This window comes from Physeter macrocephalus, chromosome 1 (genome assembly GCF_002837175.3).
Source record: "Physeter macrocephalus isolate SW-GA chromosome 1, ASM283717v5, whole genome shotgun sequence".
Lineage (NCBI taxonomy): Eukaryota > Metazoa > Chordata > Mammalia > Artiodactyla > Physeteridae > Physeter > Physeter macrocephalus.
In genome coordinates, this window is record NC_041214.2 from 61733471 (window position 1) to 61739099 (window position 5629).

Sequence of the window (5629 nt, forward strand, 5' to 3'; positions counted from 1 at the left end):
TCTCTCTTTTCTGAGTGAGACATTTTGTAACTGTTATTTTAAAAAATTTGGATCTAATTTTCTTTTCTTTTTCTTTTCTCTTCTCAGAAGACCTCAGTAATTCTTGTTTCTGAGTTAAGATAAAATGAAAGACGGGTCATGTATGCTAAAATGTGTAATTAGGCGATGCTAATTAAGTACTTTAAAATGATTAGACGAAAGCACCTTATGTGTACTTCCAGCCTCAGTCAAGGGCGTGGCTTCAGGCTAACATCGGGGGTAATTGGGTTGCCTTCCCTGACTCAAAGTGCTTTTTTGCCATGAATCCTCCGGATCTTGCATTTCAGATTTCATTTCTTCCTTCAAGCAAATACAGGAACAAAGTATCTTCTTCCTATCCCTTAATCAAAAGCCATAATGCCGGAACTCTTCTCTGTGCCTCCCTAGAGTGTTTTAAAGACTCCCGTGGAGGCCTTGGGTTCAGGGATACTATGTGAATTGGACCATGAGTTAAAAGCAGAGGAGATGCTTTTAACTCATAGTTCAATTACTGTGAGACTTGGAGCAAGTCACTTTGCCTTTTTGAGCTTTGATCCCAGGAATTGTTGTGGGACTTGATGAGATAATATTTAAAACATGTGCAAAATATTTAGCACTTGATAGATAATCAGTGAATGCCAGTTATTATTATTACCTGCTACTGTATTTTCCAAACCCAGATGATAAGCCAGTACAACTACTATGGTAGAAATCTGGGCTTCCAATAGCAAGTGAGATCTGAAAACATAATGGGTCTAGTATTTGTTCTTAAAGGCCACGTATGATTTAATCCTTGAAGTATTTTTGTCCTGTGGAAAAAAGTAAAAAAGGAAGAAGGAAGGTGGTTTGGAGAGCTGGCAGTGTATTGCGCGGCTGAGCTACACTGGTAGCAAAAGCCAGTATTAGAGAGGATTCTTGGAGAGGCAGCCTGTAATTAACTGTGAGGGCAATGGTTCCTCTGAAACATCCTCATATTATAGAGCGCTCGTTGTTTTTGGCATTTCCTTGCTATCATTTTCTCTTTCTGGGGTCATATATGCATACATTGAATTACTTGGAAAATGTAACCAAAGACCAGAAGCCCTTGTTTTACTGTGGGTTAGAAGTCAGAATGACGGTACATAATAATTAGGTTTAATTGACAACATTTTTTCTGAAATTTCTGAATTTTTGCTAAGTTTTATACATTATCACTAGCTTGAGTTTCCCCCCTCTCTCTTACTTTTATTACTCGAGTCACCAGAAGGAAAATTTAAAATATTTCAAAAATAGCTGTTTCTGGGCAAGTCACCCAACACACACTCCTCATGTTTCCTCTGGTTTCAAACATAAAGGGGAAGCCGGCTCAGACAAGAACACTCCTTGCTGCACACCCGCCAGCTCACGCATCCCCCTTTTTATTCCAAGAGGCTCCAGCTCAAAGAAAAGTTACAAGGTTAAGCGCTACTCCGAGTTTCTGACACAGCTAACCCCTGCTTGGTCTTCAAAAAATAGAGGTCTGTAATTCCTTTTTGAACATGACTTCAAAGTGGAGGTCTTCAGCCACGAGCTCCTCTTTGACACCATCTAGTGCCCACTGGTGATCTGTCGGCTCCAAAGCTTCCCGCTCTGTCTTAAAAGCTTTGTTGGTGTCTGCGGGCATGGCCATGGCTGCTCCAGTCATCTGTTCCTGCATCATCTGTGATTGGTCAGCAGCATTATCTTGGCCCAAAATCAGAGAGTAAATGCCCTGAAGCCCAAAGACACTGAGGAAATACCAGGATGCAGAACTCACCCAGGAGGCATCTAATGTGAGTAGTTTAATTCCTTGCTGTAGCATGGGCTTAAAAGGCAGGGTCAAGTGGAAACGGGACCTTGGTTGTGACAAAGCCTGAAAACGTCATGTTGATCCATCCACCAATAAGAATCATAGGGAGGACATGTGTGACGTTGCCTTTCATCATGTCTGTGAGCATAGTGGGATCAATCACAGGAGAAGGAGGCACATCCTTCCTTTTAGTTTTTTTTGAAAAATCCATCCTCTGGGTTGTTGAAGTAATATGTTCGTGTCAGGAGAGACTGTTTGGGAATGTATTTTCCATTTTCCCTGAGGCCTCTGCTTCGAATTAGGACTTGACTGCCGGAGACTTGTTCCTGGGTGAGCTTCTTGTCGCTCTGCAGCAGGATGGACACGTAGTGGCGAATCATGCCCACGAAGAAGGTGATGATAATGACGGGCAGAGGACCACCCAGAGGCGGATGTTGGAGTCGAGTAGCAGCTCGGGCCGGGCCCTTCCATCTTCACAGAGAGCCAGCTCCCGGCTTGCTGTAGCCGGGTTGATTTTCACTGGGGCGCCGGGCTCCTCGTCGAGTTCGCCTCCAGGCCTTCTCACGCCCCTCAGCCAGGCAAGCCGGGGCCACCGGACAGCCCGCAAGCCCTTATTTTATTGACAAGTCATGAGCATCTTTACCCAGAGGAAATGCCAGGTTACTGAATTTACCCGCAAAACTCTTCAGAATCCTTTGTTACCTTGTGTGGATTTGATCTGTATAGATGGCACATTAATAATGTTCTAGGGCCCAGAGAACTAATTATTTACTCACAGATCAAATCTGTCTTTCTCATTTGTATACCTTGCAACTGCAAAGGATGGGAGTTGGTAAACTTGTTAGCACTGTGTGAGTCTGGATACAGAGAACATTTATAGAACAAATTCTTGTCTGTGTTTAGGCATGGTTGCTGATCTTAAATGCTTTTGTACTAATCTACTGGGGCACTTGATTCAGTAAACATTTACTGAAGACCTACTTTGTATGCTGCCAAACGCTGAATATAGCCATTGCGTTTCACTGGGTGCAGGTGTGCATTCCATAAAGGGACAACAGCAGTACAAGAAGGAAAGTACATTTCCTTTACCAGGGAGAAGTAGCAGATAGATCAAAGTTTGAGACTTCTTTTCCCCTCTCTTGCCCTGAATCTTTTCTCCCTGTCATCCAGAAAGTCAGGTAGTTTATTCTGCTTCATCCCTTCCAAGGAGGATTAGGACACTTTCCAAAGAAGTCACAGCAAACCTTCCTGGATTTTGTTTCCAAAAGCCTAAGCCAAGATGAACAAATCCAAACAATCAGAAGGGTCTGGCAGATAGTGATGGGAGGAGTGAGCTGGATGGCTCTGTGGTGAGTGGAGGGCGTGTGGTTTGCATAAAGAAGGCAGCTGCTGCACTGCCCCAGCTTTTGTTTCGTTTTGTGAGCCCAGAGAAGTCAGACGTCCAAATTTTTAAAGGAAATCCAACTTTTGGTACAAAGAACTACCGGCCCCAGCCTACTTGGGAGAAGAGAACTAGGTGAAGAGATAGGTTCCCCGAGACTAAAAAGGGATTTTCCTGGGTTCAGAAAGGAAGATAATTTTGTGCGCTCTACAGAAATAGAGATCTTTACCCACAGCCTCATGGCAGCCTCTGGGTTGGTTGAGAGGAGAGAGGTGACTTCATGGTGCCCTAGGGAGGTGGAATCCCAGGCAGAGATTTCCAGGGAAGCCTCCAAAAATTTCAGTCAGCCAATAAGATGAACTTTGGTGTAGAATCCCGTTTTAAGGAAAGACGAGGAACTATGGATATAAAAAATAAACTTAAAATGCTTAATTCCTTGCATAAGATAGTAGTTTATCGAGGCACCTATAGAAGAGTGGTTTAACATAACCTGGTTTCAATTACTGAGTTCAGACCATGAATCTCACATTTACTTTCTGTGAGTCTTGAGGAAACATGTAAACTCTCAATGCATCAGTTTCTTCATGTTTAAAATGGGAATGGTACTTAATAATACTAAGCCTACTTCAGTATTATGAGAATTAAAGTAAATAATATGTGTATATCCGGTGTGATGAACAAGCAAGACTCATGAGCTACAATTAGAAATCATCCTTATTTTAACTTCCCACTATCCTTTTAAAATTTATTTAGAAGAGACGTCCTTCTTCTCCTGGTTGAAAACACAGGCTGATGGATGAATTTTCGACTTCATTTTAGACATTAAGACCTTTTTCAGATTTCAAGGTTACAAACATAATCTTAGTTCTGGAAATGGTCTGATCCCACATACCAGTAAAAACTCCAAATTTGATTTAAAGTTCAATCTTCTCCTCTCTTTCATCTGAAAGATGGGAAAGGCGGGAAGGAAAGCTCTCCCTTGTTTGCTACTGCTGTAAGATGGCATTGTGCACACTGGGCCTGGCAGTTAAATATGGATGACTCCTTGGCCATTTTATATATCCTTCGGGGCCCCCATGAGAACTTACCAATACAGGCCGTGCCTTGTCTTCCAGTTGCCACTTTCTCCCTCACTCCCTCAGTCCCCGTTTTCTTTTCTTTTTCTTTCTCCTTCTGGAAGTCCACAGAGCAGACTCTATTGCCTTCTGTCCTATTACTTCCCCAGACAGTCCTCTGGGATAGGTTTTAAAACAGCTCCATGCTGGCACATGGTTAAGTGTTTTTAAAAATGTCATTATTATCACCACAGTTGGAAATAACAGGTTTGAGAGGACTGTATGAAAAGACATATTTACCTAGTTCCAAATTAGGCACCTTATACTATAGATACATTTTAAGAATGTTTCTTTAAATGAAAATTTGACAATCTGATGCTTTTCCCATGTACCTATTGTAAGTACCATACATGAGTTTACAAAGTATGAATGGGCCAACATAGGATTCATTAACTAAATATATGTGGATTTTTATGAAAGGGGCATTTAAGGCTTCCTGAAAGGAGGCAGCATTTGAATTAAGCCTTGGAATTTGAAGAGGGTTTTACCATGATAGGCCCAGATGGTGGGAGGGGAAGGAGTGGGAAACCAGAGGCAAAAGAAATGTGTCTGGAGCTAATACTCATGAGTGACAGTGTGTTACAGCAGAGGTTCATTACAGGTAAAAGTTAAAACTAGTATTGACTGAGGATTTCCTGAGTGCTTCATTTGGACTACTTCATTTATTCTTCTCAAGTTTGTGAGGCAGGTACTGTGAGTATCCCTCTGTTATGCATAAGGACATTGAGCCTTAGAGAGGTCAGGGTAGTGGCCTGAGTTATCCCAGCTGGAGAGGGCAGGACATGGGATTAGATCTGGCTGTCTGACCTGGGCAGGGTCATGCCTAACTACTGCATTATGCAGGGCGCTTAGTTGTTAGGGGTTATAGGTGGCATTCACACACAATACACATTGGATCACAAAGAAGGTTCAGGATGGTCTGCATAAGAAAAATTTTAATTTTATACATCAATCTTTGAAAAACTTACAGTTTTTCACTATATAATACTTTTAATAATTTCCTGCCATTCCTTTCTTCTTCTTCCCTTCCTCCCTCCCTTCTTTCTTTTTTTTTTTTATAAAGTTGTTATTAATCTAGGGACTGTGTTAGTCCCAGGATATATAATGGTGAACCAAAATATATGCAGTCTCTGCCCTCATGGGAATTATATTCTCAGGGTGGGAGGGAGATAGATATTTAAATAATTTCTAAGATTAAAATTGCAAGTGTGACTCTTACCTAAATGAATGGAAATTTGAGCTATTACAGCTTAAAGTGGGAGGTTTGTTTTGAAGGGCCAGGGGAGAATTAGTGACTTTGAACCAAGT

At 41.8% G+C, this 5629-nt stretch overlaps 1 pseudogene; it reads right to left on the reverse strand.

The window, feature by feature from the left end:
- Positions 1–1348: 1348 nt before the first annotated feature.
- LOC102988944 (ER membrane protein complex subunit 3-like) lies at positions 1349–4212 on the reverse strand (annotated as a pseudogene).
- Between the last annotated feature and the right edge of the window lie 1417 nt (positions 4213–5629).